Genomic DNA, 16,368 nt, shown 5'->3' on the forward strand with positions numbered 1-16,368 from the left:
GTTTTCAGACAGACGAAAAAAGTAATTGACCCATCATCCTCTAAAACTATACGCGACATTTTCGATCATCTGAGTTGCAACATATTTATGGCCATTATCGTGACATTTCTTGGTTTCGAAGTGCATACCTGTTAGGTGACCACTATCTAGGCACTCTACCAACTGTATTAAAACCGATGGCGAGTTACCATGGTTATTGGAGGGTTCATACCATACTCGAGCCTAACCTGCTTGTCCTGCAGATACTGCTTTGACAACTGTGTACCGTTGAACGTACGCGTGGGGGCAAAAAGATGTGATAATAATCCTAATACGTGTTAAAGTCAGGCTTGTGTTTTCACTCGTCAACAGTTGATTTCCTGGTAAACGCAATTAATTTTGCTCTCCCGAGAGCAATACATCGCGAGTGGCCACAAACCGCGAGAGAAAAAAAAGCCGCGAAGAAATGGTTTCATCAGAGATAAAGGGCATCACCGGCGTAGTACAGCGACGAGAGCAGCTAGAAAAATATTATGATAGCAGGGGGGGGTGGTGCTGTAGTGGTGGTAAATGCCCTATTACACGACGGAAATAACGAGCACTGGACGAGGAGGAGGACGACGACACGGTTATTATAATTCCATTTCGGTAATTACGTCTCGCCGCGCGCTCCCGTGCTCTTTCCCTCTTTTTATCTCTTCGCTACTTTCGACTGTAATTAAATTAGAGACGGAGCTCTGAGATAGGAAGCGCGTTTCTCTGCGCCCCTGCCGTTGTCCCAGTGCCTCGCTTTCTCGCACCCCATGGTTGTGCCGCTAAGAGCTCGATTGTTCCTGATGATTTTTTTTTTATTTTCCATTCTGCCGATGGTACTTGTTACACTGTGGTACAAACGGCTCTTTTGGTGATTGTTGGGTCGTTGTGGTGGGAATGTGATGAATTCTCCCAGGTAACGGGGGGGGGGGGGGTGTAAAGGGACTCGGTGAAATTAAATCCTTGAGTTATTAAAAATATTCCTGCGTCGCGGATTAAGCAGCAACACAAAAAGCGTTATCGGTTTAATTAAGTTGCCGTTCGGGAGAGCTGCGCTGGGCGCGTTCAAGGGAGGGTAAAGGGCGGCGACGGTCTAATTGGGTTAAAAGCTTCCTCGGCTCCCCTCTTTATCTCCATCTTTTGCTTTTCCGCTCGACAAGTCGGGAAACAAAAATACGAGCCAACGGGACAATTTAACGCGCTCGGGTCTACACACGAGAGGGAAACTTTTATGATTTTTGTAGGTTCTTTCCGGTGGTTATCGAGTTCGAGGTGCGTGTCAATTATTATTGTGGCTGGTCGTCACTCAACGTTTTTGGAAAAAGCAAGTATTTCAAAAAATCGAAACTCAAATCCAATTTTTACGGAAATCTCATAGTTTGTTCAATAATCCTCATCAGACTGTACTTTTTTACATTACAAAATGACAATTAACTGAAAAATTTTGATGTTGATTGTAAAAAATTCAATGAGCTATTTGTAGTTTTTATGGGCTTTTTAAAGAGAGCTTTTGTAATAAGTTATACCGTAGAAAAAAGTTTGTTAACTTGTGCGAATTTGGATTACTGTTACAAATGACTTTTTCATGGAATCTAGACGAAAGTACATGAACTATAAATTCAAATGAACACTGAAAACGTACGAAAACAACTTTGTTTTCATTTCATTTCAAGTAAGCACAATTTACTTTACATCATTTTCAAACCTGTGGCATTTTTCTATACGAACCATAACTCGGCCCTCGAGCGCAGAAGATTCCCTTAAAAAACATCTCGTCCTATTACAAAGTTCCCGACAAGGCCAATAAAAATTTCGAAAACAATTTTCCTTCCTCGTGAAAGCTTTTCCTTTCTCCGCGAGAGGAAAAAAAATCCCCTTAGCTACCCTTCAAAACTCTGGCCGTAAAAATTTCAACCATCAAAAAGCACATTTCCTCCCATTACTCCGATTCGAGGGGAGGCTTTGGAAACCAGTCGCACAAGCTTAGAAAGTACCCACAGAGTGAGTGAGACTTCCAACTCATCAAACCTTCCCGAGAAACCCTTTATCACTCCAACCTGTTTTTTCAAATGCTTGCACTTTTAATGCACCGTTGACTACTAGCTAGACCCTCAATCTCTCGTGTACACGATGTCGCATGAGCTTGAGCTGCTCGGATCAACGCTGGAGTAAAACTGTTTGGACGAAATTTACGCGAGTGGTCCGAAGTGCGGATGCTCTTTTTTCCCCTTCCTCATCGGGCTAAGTGCACGGACGCGTACGCGTAAGGGGATTTTTTTTTATTTTTTTTATTTCATCTACTCCAAGCCGCAGGTGTTCTTTTAATAGATGCCCCGGTGGAGATTGTGCTTGTACTGCGCGATAGCCAAGTCGATGACTACCGATTCTTCGTGGGGGTTGAAGAGGGTACAAAGTTTTCAACGATTTTAAATACATGAATCCATTCGAAGAGATTTTATGGTAAAATACTGAATAGTTCACAACTTTTCCACAATAATTAGGGGAGTTTTGTTGAAAAAAGAAAAAATTATGTAAGAATATGTACTTGGTGCTGATTTGATTATTCCAACAAAATCTAATGGTAATCGGGCACCCCTGGCTCTGTAGTAAAAGTCTGAATATTCTCATTTCCTTAAATTGCAAATATCCCTGAAAACGCAGCAACTCCCTTCAATCCCCGCAACAGCTCGACCCAGTGACGCGTGCACAGAGTCAAGTTTGTTCGGCTCAAATCTCGAGGGCCGCCACTCTGCATATCAAAGCGCCTAAGGGCTCGTCGCTACTCTGCCTCGTGTATACGCAAGCACCGGTCGTTATTACAAGTTCTTCGACTGTTTGTGGCGCATAGCGTGTGTGCTCTGCCTACATGATTAAATGCATACGCGTACTTGCGCGTCGTACCTGCAACAAATAGTCGACCGAAGTGTGTGTGTGCGATAAACAAAGGGCGGGGGAGGGTTGGGCAAAAAAAAAGGGTCACGCCGTGCAATTAGCTTCGCTTGAGGTCGCTTTATCGGCATAATGGTTTAATCGACGCTGTTCCCGGTGTTTGTCGTATGCGCTGCGGGCCGCAACCCCCTTTTCAGTGCCTATTATTATTATTATTATTACATGTGTTGCAAAAAATGCATCTCGTGCATGCGAACGGGCTCCGTTTGTGTGTTCGTGTCATTTCAATCAAGTGTAATGATTGTGTGCGAATGAATACATAAAATAGTCCGGCAAGTGCATACATCAACTTTGGATTAAAAAAAAAAAAAAAAAAAAAAAAAAACACGTATACTGATCCCATTACGAAACTGCTCTCCCGAGGTGATAACTCAACCTCCCTTACACTCGTGGACGTAACGAAAGCATAAATACGCCCAACACGCGCGGTTTCGGTAATTATCCTGTCACGTTATAGGGATTAAAACAGTGCGCGCCTAGTGGCATTACCAACAACAAACACACACACACACACACACCGAATGGTCGTCCTTTCACGTGAAAGGGAGATACTTGCATTATTAACTGTCTTACGGCGCCCGGGTGGTTCTCTTTGCCCGTGAAAGCCTCGAGCTTATTCGACTCTAGATATACGCACAAACGCGCCCATCACAAAGCATCGTCGAACAAAGGCAAACGAGTGAGCGTGTCTGCACTGCAAACAGATTTACCAATTTTCCGACGCGGCAAATCAGTATATGGTCGTTGCGCGGAAACGGAGTGACAGGCCGGCTTTAGTTGTTGAGCTTTGTAAATTTACGATTATATGGGCACCGACGCGGAGGGTGGGATCGGGGGGCAAAGGGCATACCTTATTGGACGTTTTCAAGGCGAAATCGGACGAAAAGCTTTTTTACAAATTCTATGAGATCGTGCATTTTGTGTTTATTTCCACGACTGGATGCCGATGTCCTCTTCTGTCGGCATTACATTTGGATTTTCCTCTATTGGTGGTGCAGGTGTCGGGAAAACCTCTCGACGAAAGAAACGAAAACAAGAGGCTGAGCGAAAAGAAACTCAAGCGTTTGTCCAAAGATCGGAGAAAACCGATTAAACTTTTGCGAAACCTTTTCTTTTCTTTTTCCCCCTTCTTTCTCCCTGCACACGCACGTACACGTACAGCTCTCAACACGGATGTCGCGCTCTCGTGACTATCCTCCCCCCGCGTTTCGAGGACTCGAGTTGCATTAGCGCCAGCTATCGGAGGGGGAGAGCTTATATCGCGCATACCACGCGTGTATACGGGGGTATTACAGGTAGTGCCGGTTCGCACTGCGGTGTGCGATTTCATACATCTTTGAGTACACGCGGCTCTGGGATCGTTAAGAGGCTCGACCCAGATACCCTCGCCAGCTGTACTGCTTGATGAGCCTTGCGTACACTTTATACCTTTTTTCCTCTTTCTCTCTCTCTCTTTCTTGCGCCACTATCGACTTGGAGGGACTTTTTGCATACTGCTTGTGAAGAGCAATTTCAGTACAGAAAATTTTTGGATGGAATGATGAAAGGGTGAAATCAAACCTTTTATCCATAAACATTGTCGATACCATAGGACAATCCCATGAAATTATTGCGGGATAGTATAATTAAAGTTTGCTATGAGTGAATGCATGTTTTAATCATGATTTTAATTTTAGGGGTGATTTTTTAATTGAAAGTGTGATATGGCCAGTACTGGCAATACTAAATTTCGTCATTTCTGCCCTTTAAATATGATTATCATCAGTTTGTGGGTTGACTCGAATATTGTATCAACAATAAAACCATACCAAATGACCTTAAATCATTGTGCAGTATTGGAGAAAAATTCATAAAGGCAGTGAAAGAAACAGTTTTGAAATCGTTAAAAATTTGAGTTTAAAAGTACTTTGAGCTTTCACGTGTAAGTATAAGAATGAATAGTGGCTTTCAAGTACAATTGAACAGGTGAACCACAAAGCATCACGAGAAAAGGTTTTTTCCAAGAAAATATAATGGCCCTTCACTGCCAACAGGTGGAAGCCCCTTAACGCCGGTTACGTTACTAACCAGTTTTCCACCGTGCAAAGGACGGACAATAAATTTAAATTCAACGAATGACAGTCCACGCTAAAGCCCACCCGCGGCACAAAAGCTCCGAACAGCCAACGAGATCAGCAAGCCCGAGCTGAACGTATACACGTGTATATGATATACGTGAGCCACCCTGGCTCTCCAAAACCGGCGCTCTAATGTATTCCCCGAGTCCCACACCTGTAAGTGTATCAGCATCGAAATTACATAGAGGTGGATTTCCCTCCCTCTCGCCTTTCGTCCCGAGTAACGAGATACCGTTTTAGCCTCCTGCTCCCCTGCCTCCCTCGCGGTTCGTTTAATTGTACGCGCTAACCCACGAACGACGTGTGCGCCTCTTACTCGAGCATAGAAATATCAGTTTCTGTCCGCATTTACATTATTTCCCGCCTAATGGATGTCGAATATCAGGTTTCGGTCTTTACGCGACACGGTGTACAAATCTACGTGTTTGGGTACTTCCATTGTTCCCAATATTCGGTTGTGCAATAATTTTTTTCTTTCAGTTTTACACGTGTTATTTCACGGCCTTTGACAGGAGGCAACTAGTTTATATTAATAAGATCTGGATTTTCCTTAAGGCCACGTAAAAGTCATTATTTTATTAAAAGTGGCCGAAATTTAAGATGTTCCTCATCTCGTGAAATTTCATGTCAATATTATTCAAATGGGGATTCATTAAAAATTTAGTGCTAAACTCAGTTTTGAAAAAAAGAAAAAACATTTCACAGACATAGAAACGATTGTACACTTTGGAATGTAAGAGGAAGAAAAAATCGTGCACACTAAAAGTCAGACCAAGAAACGCGTGGGTCCGCAGTTTTTGAATTTGTAAAACATTTTTATCACTCGTGCACGTTTAATTGCGAGTTTGATTCATCCCCCAGTTAATCTCGTTCCCTCGAATGGCTTTATAACTTTTTTGATCTCAAATTTCTGCTTCTAAGTAGCTGTATTTTCTCTTATTATTTTTGTATGGGTATAAAGTTGTAAGCGGTGGTAATTCTCTACGTTCTACTGTGTAGTGCAACAGAAGAGGAGTTTGTCGAAAACTCGTGGCTTACTGTTGCTAAACCAGCTTTTTTGTGACCAGTCGCTTCGACAAGTCATCCGTATTTATGGAAATGAATACGTTGTTTGATCTGATTACTAAACATTCAAAGTGTCAATTTATTGTTGGATCATCCTCAAGAAGATAATTTAGGTGAATGACTCAAATGTTTTAAACTGAAATTCATATATATTTGTAAAAAATGGGCTTGAAAACAATTACATTACAGATTTTCAAATACTTTGAAACAAAAGTTTTTGGTTTAAGTGCGATTTATTATTTTTGTTAAAACATTTTCGTTTTCCATTACCACTTGTGATGCAGTACTAGACCGATACAAATAAAAAATTTTCTCAAACACTTTTTTCTTTTTTAAAGTGCAATACGTTTTATTTTCTAAAAAATACTGTTATTGATCCACTATTACTTGATTTTAAGTTGTTCATCCACAATCACGTATTTCTTAGTCATCCCTTGTTCAGTTTCTTAAATAGCCACCAGGAAAGAGAAAAAGAAAACAACAAAAAAACGAAACAAAATGCCATAGTTAAGCTCCTTTGAATTCAAATAGCTCTCCCCCAACTTATTTGCAAACCCAATTACTTTCACGAGCCCCGGCAGCAACAGAGACACTTGATCCCAAAACAGCGTCTAACTGCAGCACCGGTAATTAGCCCCGAAGATTTTCCTAATTTGCTCGCGCAAGAAAACAAGTCCCTCGGGTAGGTGAAAAAAGAAGAGCGTAAAAAAAAGCAATCGCCCTCCCCCACCCCTCGCTCGGGGAACAAAGTGCGTTGGCACTGAGCACCGGAAGTATAGATAGGTATCGAGAGAGTCCGCAATGCAAAGTCCTCCGGGACCCGAGGTGATGGGTATAGACGGCGGAAACTGCCTCAGATGAGCCAAACTTGCTCGCATAATACTCCTTGGGATGGCAAGGGGGGGGGGATTTTCGCTAATTAATAATTAAGAGAAAACTTGAATTAGAGACGCTAAGGTTGCAGTAGTCGTCCTCGGGAATATACTCGCGGGGGAAGTGAACTTCTTCGTTGGAGCTGCAAACTTGCGGGTGTACAAGTTCTCGGGAAATATATTTGATGGGTTAATGGATGTTGTACTCACTTTTTCCTTGAGTACTGCAGAAAATGTGGTTTTTATGGTCTCTTCTTGTTTGTTACTTCCTGAAACAAAAACATAAATGTTTTGTTGAAATAAAATGTATGAAAAGCGTAACATTTCCTACATACATTTTGAAATATTTTTTGCACTGAAATGAATTATTATATTTATAACTCGTCGATGGACAACAGATGCCAATCGAAGTGGTAATAACATATTCGTTAAAATGATGCAATAGTTGCCTATACTTAATTGGTTTTTCTTTAGATGAAAAATAATGCATCATAAAAATAATGATTGAAAAAAACATAATTAGCAATGGTAGTGTGGCGAGGGCCAGTGGCTAACTTCTTGTGCGTCATCTCCTTTGCACGTTATTCTTAATCCAGCACTACAAGAAGGACTTGGGTAATTTAAGCGCTGGTTGAGAAATACCATTTACCATACGACTCGTTTGTAATTTAGATCAACTTTTCAAATCGATGAGAAGACAAAGACCATTTTTTTAAATTTCTTCAAAATAATTTGGTAAGCTTGGAATAAATAATGTACCAATGTGGTTATAATCATATTTTAGTTTATTCTTTCAGCTACAGACTTTAAGACCCTCAATAAATATAAACACCACACTGAAAGCGTGCGATTGAAGTCTATATGCTTGTGAAATTAATGATATGACAGCAGTACAGTCAAGTGCCTTAGTAACAGTCAAATCAGTGATGCATCAATTATTTTGGTAACTCTACCAAACTGAGCGATATTAAAAAAAAAAAAAATGGATTCAATAAGGCTAGATAGTGAAAATCATAATGACAGAAAGTATGGACGTGATTATTACCAAAGTGTGCGTGGGTGTAGAAATTCAAGAAGGAAACTCGGATAAATGGTAAAAACAAAATTTTCAGAGCAGTCTTTTCACTAAATGCACTTTTCAGTGCTCCAATAGTCCCGCAATCCAAGCCACCACCCTTCCACCCCAAGCGTGCCACGCTTTTTGGCCCAGCAAGTAGAAAACAAAAAAAAAGAGAGATCGCGAAAGGTTGCGAAAAATCGTCCAAGCCCCTGATACACACATGTTCATCACTGAATGGCGTAGGGGATGAAAAACAAATTACTCCGATTCGGCACCCAAGCCCCCCCGAGCCCGGGAGGGATCCACGGAGCGAATGTCGCGAGCTTGCGGCCGGAGTACACGTGAATAATTGCGCTCGGGTCGTAAAGCAAACGCAAACGAGGGGTGTGCGTCGGTATCGCGGTTATGGCTGTAAAGTTTTCCAAATTAATAAATGATAAGGCACCACTTCGGCAAAGGGGGCACGCGCGCCGCATAATAAATGCGGGGGAATAAAAAGGGCCGATGGCCATGCCACGGGGCGGGAGTAATTAAATTTGTACGGTTTCGGGACGGGGAAAGTTACATGTGCCAGCGTCGTGTTTTACTCGAGCCCAGCTCTCTCCGAACTGCATTAGCTTCTCAGAAAGAGGAGTGGCGCTGAGGAGTTGGTGGTGATGTGCGAGTATGACGTTTATATTGCTAATCGAATGAGCTAACCGTACACCCGAGCTCTGCACGAGGAAAGTATCGTTAAGCTCCTCGTTTAGCTCCAGTGAATGGTGCTGGCCGAGGGATACAAGGGTTTTTTTTTTTTTTTTTTTTCCTCCATTGGAGTTGATCAGTGAGTTGGTAAATCTGCTGTACGTCCTCTGATAGTATGGTTCATCAAGGTACGGTTTAACACCCCCCCAAGTGATTTTACCACAGTGACGATTGTTGATGATCGTCACTAGTGAATTCATCAAAATATTCCGAGTATATGACTATAACACACGAATATTCCGTGAAGGAAAAATTGTGAGCTCAACGGAAGCCCCGAGCCGCCATTATCGCGGCGTTTCAGTGCTGGAAACTACTGGGGGCACCTGGTGGGCGGCCAAGACCCACGTCCTCCTCATAGCTACATCGGAGGAAGACGCGGAAGGGGTGCGGGCGAAGAACGGGGGAAGTGGACCAGCCGTGGGTGGCTGTAGGCCGAAACGCCACCAGGTAAGTTTCCGCAAAGTCGTGTCGTGGAAAAACAAAAACAACGACGGCTCGAGTCTTGGGGTGGTTGGTACCGACTGAGCTTGCGGGAACAGAGAGGGTGGGTGGGGGGAGAAAGAGTTCGATAGCGACCCACATTCTGGGCTTTTTTCCGAAAGAGGAGAGGGAGAGAGGGAAATTCTCGGAGGGGGAGGCCAGTTTGCGAGCTTGCGCCGCAAGAGAGAAACAGAGCCTGGCCCCGCCCGCCCGCCAATCGACATTTCGCCCCGTCCCGCGCCAATATCGCGCTTCCTGGCCTCGGACGCGGCGCAGCCTCCCGGCCTTGCTGCTGGCCAATCGTGTCGGCCGAATTTTCGTGCCCTCTCTCTCTCTCTCTTCCAAGAGAGAGAGAAATGGACGAGCCGAGGAGAGAGGGCTTGGGGGGGCGAGGAGTACTTTTTAAGAGACAGAGAGGGTTTTCATCAGTGCGGCTCGAGCGTCTCGGGTCGTGCTGTGGCTTTGCTTCGAATGGAAGGGAAAGGGTGCGATATTTTGGGTCGAGGATGGATTTGGAAGGGATTTTGGTAGAGATTCTTTCGATGCACGTTTCGAGGCTCTTGGGCATGGGATTGCATTTGGTTCTAATAGTCTTCGGATACGTTGCGTTTGAAGGGGGTGGTTTTCATGGTTTATGCGGCTTATGTTGGGCACTGCATGGAAAATAAATATGTACTTTTGTTCCAAACTTTAATTTTAATTTTCCGGAAAATGTCTTTCATTTCTCCTTCGGATACTATCTTCCATTAACTTTCTTAATCAACAAGAAAATCGAAAGCTTTGACAAGATAAAAACTGACTGTTTAAAGTAATTCGTACTCATAAGGTTATATCCTTTATTATATAGAAAGATGTAACTTCGTACGTGAAATGTATAGCGTGATAGGAGAAATTTTTCAAAAATTTTTACTTAATTATTTAATTTTGTACATAAAAATAATTCAATCACTGGTTTTATCCGTATACCATTATGGAACGTTTCTTTCAATAACCCAATATCACTATTTGAAAGGTGTATGAATTTGTTTTTGTATATGAATAACGACTATTGTAATATAAAACGATTAGTGGAGTACAAGAAAAATATTTCTTTTGAAAAGTTAAAAAAACAAGACTCCTGTGTTCAAATTTCTTGATCTGTTTCATTTGCATATTTTAGAATGGATTTTACGGGTATTTACATAAATATATTTGTATAGTGTCATTGTCTCGTGCCTATTTCTATACAATTACATAGCTCACTCTCTACCAAGTGATTTAAGCCAGTCAACTGAAGATTGTTATACTTTGCTTGCCTTATAATAACAATATATTATGGCTCAAAAATTTTTTTTTTTTAAATTTGAGAATTTTTATCAGATTGTTTCGATGACTTTTCTTAACTGCACGCAAATGCAACATGTCAACTTAAAAATGAAAAAGTTTAATGAAGAAAAATCGTATTGTTTACTTTTGAGCTATACTAAATCATAGTTTTGCTAGTCAATCTTCTTTTAACCATAAAAAATCACAGACAGCGAATCATATTTGATTTCGGAGCTAAACACTCACATACACGGACCATTGTCAAAATTGATGACTTTTGATTTCAATAATCATTAATTTTTCGATCCCCATCGACGAAGTTCCGATGAAATGCATTTAGACAGAGCGACCAAACACATACGTGTCAAATTTCCACCCACACTTGCATCCTCAAAATCGCCTTCGCCAATAGCAAGGCGCAAAATCACTTGTCCCCCACGAAATGTTCTCGCAGCACCTCCGCTCATCAATGATTACGAGCACCAGAGCAAGCGCGTGCGAGAAAACCCCGCATTCGATACACACCCCCGACCCTCCTAACCCACTTTGCCGGAAAGAACGAATTGCTCAAAGAATCCCGGCTGTCTCCTCTTATTGCATACTTTATTCATCCGGTCACCCTCCCCCTGGCCGAGTGAATATTCAAGCGTTCAATTATTCGCGTCCCGATCCCAGAGACTCCCCCGGACGAAGCCCAGAGAGAGAGATGGCCCGAGTTCGACGGCCCGTACGTGCGCGAGTGTCGCAACCCAGATTCTTTCCGGCAAAACTCTCACGTCCCGACGTCCCCTGTCCACCCCATCGGTGTACGTCGGTGATGCACCGGCCCAGCCCCACCTCTTCCCAATAATGCACGCCCGGCTCTCCCAGTGTCACTCGGACGGCTGGGGCTGAGTATAATTTACGGGGTGCCATTGGAATCTTTATCGCGAAGCGGCGTGGAATTATCGAAGCTTGGACTGGGCGTGCAAGCTCGCTCGGGGAAGAAGGTATCCATGGGTTTTTTGCGACTTTACAGGTGGTTCTTGCGACCGAACAGTAATTTAAACGGAGGAGGAAATGAAACGGTCAAATTGCGAATGAAACCAGAGTATAGGAGGTGCCAATAGTATGTAGCTCCCGTTTAAACGTTACAGAGTTTTTAATCCCCTTAAATGGGCTTTGAATAACAAAAATTCTTTTTTTCGACTCAATTGCGCGTCGTTAGAACAAACTGACGGATCGTGCAGTAGGTGAAATTCGTACGACTTGAAAAATGGATCGATCAATCGAAAGGTGTCCCCCAAACTCCCTTTGCCAATGGCCGTATATTTGAAAATTCTTCCCGACTCTCAACTCCGAGATCGCGAATTTATGATCTTGGCTCAATAATTCGCAAACGAAGCGTAAAAGCGTCACCATAACTCAGCATAGCCAGTCTTTGCTTCAATGCAAATGGGTGGAGGACAGTAGTAACGGAATGGCGAATCGTTCGTCAGAAGATTAAGAAGGAACATAGCAAGGTAATAAGCCGTAAAAAAAAAAAGAATAAAAAACAACAAAGGGTGTTTTACGTGCGAGGCGAGAGAGGGTCGATAATCCGAGTGTTCAGCGACAATGGTCATAAAGTGGGATCAGTCACGCTGTGCGCGTTTATACGGGCGCGAGATACGTTTGACATTTGCGCGTGTAATCCGTTAAGTTGGCAGGTTAACTCGCTCTTTCCGTCCCTCTGTCCGCGTCAAGGGAACGGCTGTAGCTCTTTCTTTGCCCATACGTTTTACAGTTATACACAACGAAGAAGGATTTACGAGCGCAAACAGCTGCGAAGCATTCCTGGGAGTATTGATTTTTCATCCTGTTTCCATTGTATCTTTTTTCTTTCATTTTTTTTTTTTTTTTTTTTTTTTTTTCTTTTTCATTCGTGATACTGATTTATTAGCGACTGGGAGAAAGACTCGTGAAGCTCTTACGGGTTATGCACAGCTGTTGTACTTTTTCTAACAAGGGTTATCGCTTGTATAATCCATACGAATATAGATTGTCAAGAGTATTGGTTTCATTGGTTGAATCGTATACGAGCGTTTTGTGATACGAGAGAGCGATCGGCTTCTATCGGAGTGTGCCGTTGTTTGGATGAAGGTAGGTAAGTCAATACTTTGCTGTGATGTTCGGGTGTCAAACAAAGAGTCCCGTGTCCTTTCCTTTCTACTTGGTTCTATTGAATTTCATAAAAAAATACAGTCACCATTGCGAGAAATATTACAATCCATTTTCTTAAACAACATCCATTCTACTTTGATGATTTTTGTCTTTTTTACGTTTAGGCACACATTTTCAATAAACCACGGCTTCTGCCCTTTCAATAGACTATATAATACAAACAAGAACAATAAAATTAAATAATGTACACGGTTTATTTCTACTGGTTATCGTGTTTGATACGACAAGCAAGCGTGTATTACTTGACTACATTTGTCGTGCACGCGTGAAATCATCCATTATTAGCTAAATAAAATTCGTTGTTCCAATTATTTTTACGGGAACCAAGTGATAGTCAGGCAAAGTGAAAGAAAATTTTAGTTTTGCAAGTCAAAAATTAAATAGGTAAGAGGTGAGAAAAATTTCGTTTGGGAGGTTTGACTACACATCAGTGAAACAGTCCGAGTTTGGTCAGACGTCGGCCACTTGGCTACATGGACCGTACGGAAGCCCTCCAATGTTTTCACAACGCGCAAAACCCTCATACGACACTCGGTTGAAAATTAAGCCGTGTTAACAGCACCAACAGGCACTCGCCCCTCAAAAGGAAGTAAAATACGCGCGCAGCGGGCTAATGAACCCCTTGTCGTCAAACGGCCAATTAAGCCCGCGCGGATAAGTAATCGTAGAGCGGAGAGCTCCACACGCCCCCGCCCAGAAAATACAACGAGAGGGATTAAAAAAGCACCCACCCTTCCTCCGCTGCATAAACTTACACGAGCTCCCGAGGGCGACTCGGCAAGTGTCGTTCCCACGGGCGTCGTTTCGTACTCCTCCGCTCGACGCACCGCGAGGTCCACGGAGTCTCGTCCTTCTTACACGCCACGCGGCTGCCGAAGGAACTTTTGGCCTCGTCTCGAGGACGACGCAAACTCCCGTCTCGGCAGGTGTGTGGAAGAAGAGGGTCGCAGGGGGAAATTGCCGTGCGAGCGGGAATTATTTATGGAGAGCCGGTGTTGTTTTTTAAAAGTACGAAAGCGCGTGATGGATTGCGCCCGCGCTGCCCTCCAATTCCGGGGATTTGATGTTTTTAATCTGCACTTGCATCGGGGATTCGGGTGAAACTTTTATGATCGAGGCGTGAGGAGAGTGGAGGGCGCGAACTGCTTCATCAATAAGTTAGAGGAGCGAGGGGTACGGAGAGGAATTCATATGGGCTTCTTGGATTTTTCGGAGGAGAAGGAAGGATAACCGGATGAGAGATAAGGGATGCAAGAGTTGGCCTACGATGCGTATGGTTATTTCAACTTGAACACTTTCGGCCTGTTTTAAACTCATGATCTTCTATGTAAAAAAACTACCCCCCCCGTTGACAGGACGTTTGTGCATACCAAGAAAAATATTTGTACGAGTTACCCACGATGATCGACTCGGCCAAATCTGCACAAAGAGGATAGGACAGCGATTTCCAGCGTATGCTAACCACAACTAAATCAATCAGTTGTTATTTACGGTTATGATTTTACTTTTATAATCAAACATTTAGATGGTCATATTTTTACAATAGAGAATCGGGTCTTACAAAAATACCCGAAAGTCATGGATCGCGTTCGTCCGCAAATGTTTAGTTACAGCAAAAGGACATTGTTTATTTTGGATCTCTGGTATTTCGACGGTAATTGTCGTTGTTATTTCACGTTGAGCTTGCGAAACGAAAGCCACCGCGAATATGCGCATTTGAGGTAGCGTCATTATAACCGCGTCGTTTATTCCGGAATGAAATTTACTGTTTGCTCGGGGCTCGGAGTAACGTTTACTTTGGCGTGCACGTGTGCGACTGTCGCTTCGATACGTTGTTTTAGAACATTATTTTGCGAGGGATGCTTTTTTTCAAAAGTATATTATTGTTGATCCGATCCTTTGTGTTGGTTTACTTTAGGCGTTGGACGTCACGGGAGGTACCGAAACAAACGTTGCGGACGCATAGCAAACCAGGTAAAAGAATATATTAATGAAATAATTAAGCTCGTGTTTTGTAGATAAAGTCACTAAACGAGCGTATTTTGCAACAAGAGAGAAATGGATAGATCTCTCGGCACCAAAAACCTGCAGCAAGAGCTCGAAACGTCTCCCCCTTGGCATCGGCTAATTTCACCAGCCGAGAGCCTGCAGCGAGCGACGGGGAGGCCGAATCCTCCCACTGGGCTAAGAACCCGTTATCGCTCCCTCCCTATTTTCCATCCACCCGGCGGAAGGTAAAGGTGTCCCACGGGAGGCCAAGCTCCTTTTGTTCCTGCGAGCTTCCACGTACAGCTGCGCACACTTATCGGCACGGCTACGGTGCTGTCCTTGTCGGCTGTTTTACATGTGTCCCTCGCTCGCTTTTTTTTGCGCGGAGAGAACCCGTTGTTTTGTACCCTCCCGGAAAAGAAGTCGGAGGCCATTCCCGTCAAACTGCTAAAGTTGCACTTTGTTTTTATCCCCCATACCATTGATACGTCGGATGCGCTCGACAGTAATGGTCCGAGTATTGGTATTGCACGCGTCCTCTGGCATTTTGCTGAACTTCTCGTCGCAGGTGTATACACCTCTCTCCCGTATCGCTGCACGTCAACAGCCAAACAGGGCAGTTAAAACAGAGGGTAGCAAAGCACAAAAAAAAAAAACAAGAAAACGATGATCCTCAAAGCCTCGGCTGCTTCGTCATAATTCACTTTCGGGAGCCATAAAGTACTCCACCTGTCCCTCTCTCGAGGAAGAAATTCATCTTGTTTAGGCGCTCACGGGGTACTTTTGTTCAGCGAAAAACTGAGCGAGATTGATGCGCCCGCCCGTCCACCCTATTGTCTTTTTCTTAACCTCGCGTCGTGCACGAGGCACGGGACTGCTGCAAGTATACGCAGACGAGGGGAAAAAAAAAAGAAACGAATACCAACTTGTGTATCCACGCATATGCGTACGGATGTGCAGTCAAAGGGGATGATGGGAAGAGGCAAAAAGCGCTACTATACGTACATTTTTAAAAAAGGCACATGCACGAGAAGAATTTCGCGTGTAGATAAAACTCGACGCGGATTGAGGGACAGGGAGAAGTGGGCGGATAGATGGATATGCTGACTGCGCTCTCTTTCTCTCTTTTCTCTTTTGAAAGGCATCTGCACGCATGAAAGTTTTAGCCGATGTTTCGGGATGGCTTTTTGTTTCGGCCTCTATTTTATTGAGCAGCTAAGCTATCTCCACCCACGTCAGTCTCCTCTTCCCACGTAGCGATTCGCAAAGGCTTTCCGCCTCTCTCTCTTTTGCCCTTATCGTTTTAACCTTTGCTTCGAACGTGCTCGCTCCGCGTCTTCCTTTTTTTTTTTTTTTTAGCAGTACAGTGTCTTTCGGCTCTCGTATCCTTTACCTCCGGTGTACACCTGCATCGACGTACCTTGCGCTCTGTCATCATTTTTTGTCGTCGCGTGGACTCGCATTTTTATGCTGCTGGTTTCCCGTCCTCGTGTACTTCACTCGCAAAATCTCTCATCAATGTTGCACCAAAGACTCGTCCATTCTATACGTGTGAGCTAAGATGCTCCAAGTT

At 43.5% G+C, this 16,368-nt stretch overlaps 2 protein-coding genes across 2 annotated transcripts in view; one reads left to right on the forward strand and one right to left on the reverse strand.

Annotated features, from left to right (window-relative positions):
* The window catches only part of LOC106637909 (cytotoxic granule associated RNA binding protein TIA1), a 539,236-nt gene that overhangs the window by 188,736 nt on the left and 334,132 nt on the right, over window positions 1-16,368 (forward strand). The window lies entirely within an intron of this gene.
* LOC106637847 (phenoloxidase-activating factor 2-like) overlaps window positions 1-16,368 on the reverse strand; it is a 44,157-nt gene that overhangs the window by 11,791 nt on the left and 15,998 nt on the right. The window contains exon 2 of the mRNA XM_023391399.2: window positions 7,226-7,284. The gene's annotated coding sequence lies outside the window, so the exon portion shown is untranslated. The remainder of the gene's footprint in view (window positions 1-7,225; window positions 7,285-16,368) is intronic.

The sequence above is a fragment of the Copidosoma floridanum genome, unplaced genomic scaffold (genome assembly GCF_036245765.1).
Source record: "Copidosoma floridanum isolate Cflo_tuat_1 unplaced genomic scaffold, Cflo_Japanese_pri ptg000021l, whole genome shotgun sequence".
NCBI classification, from domain to species: domain Eukaryota; kingdom Metazoa; phylum Arthropoda; class Insecta; order Hymenoptera; family Encyrtidae; genus Copidosoma; species Copidosoma floridanum.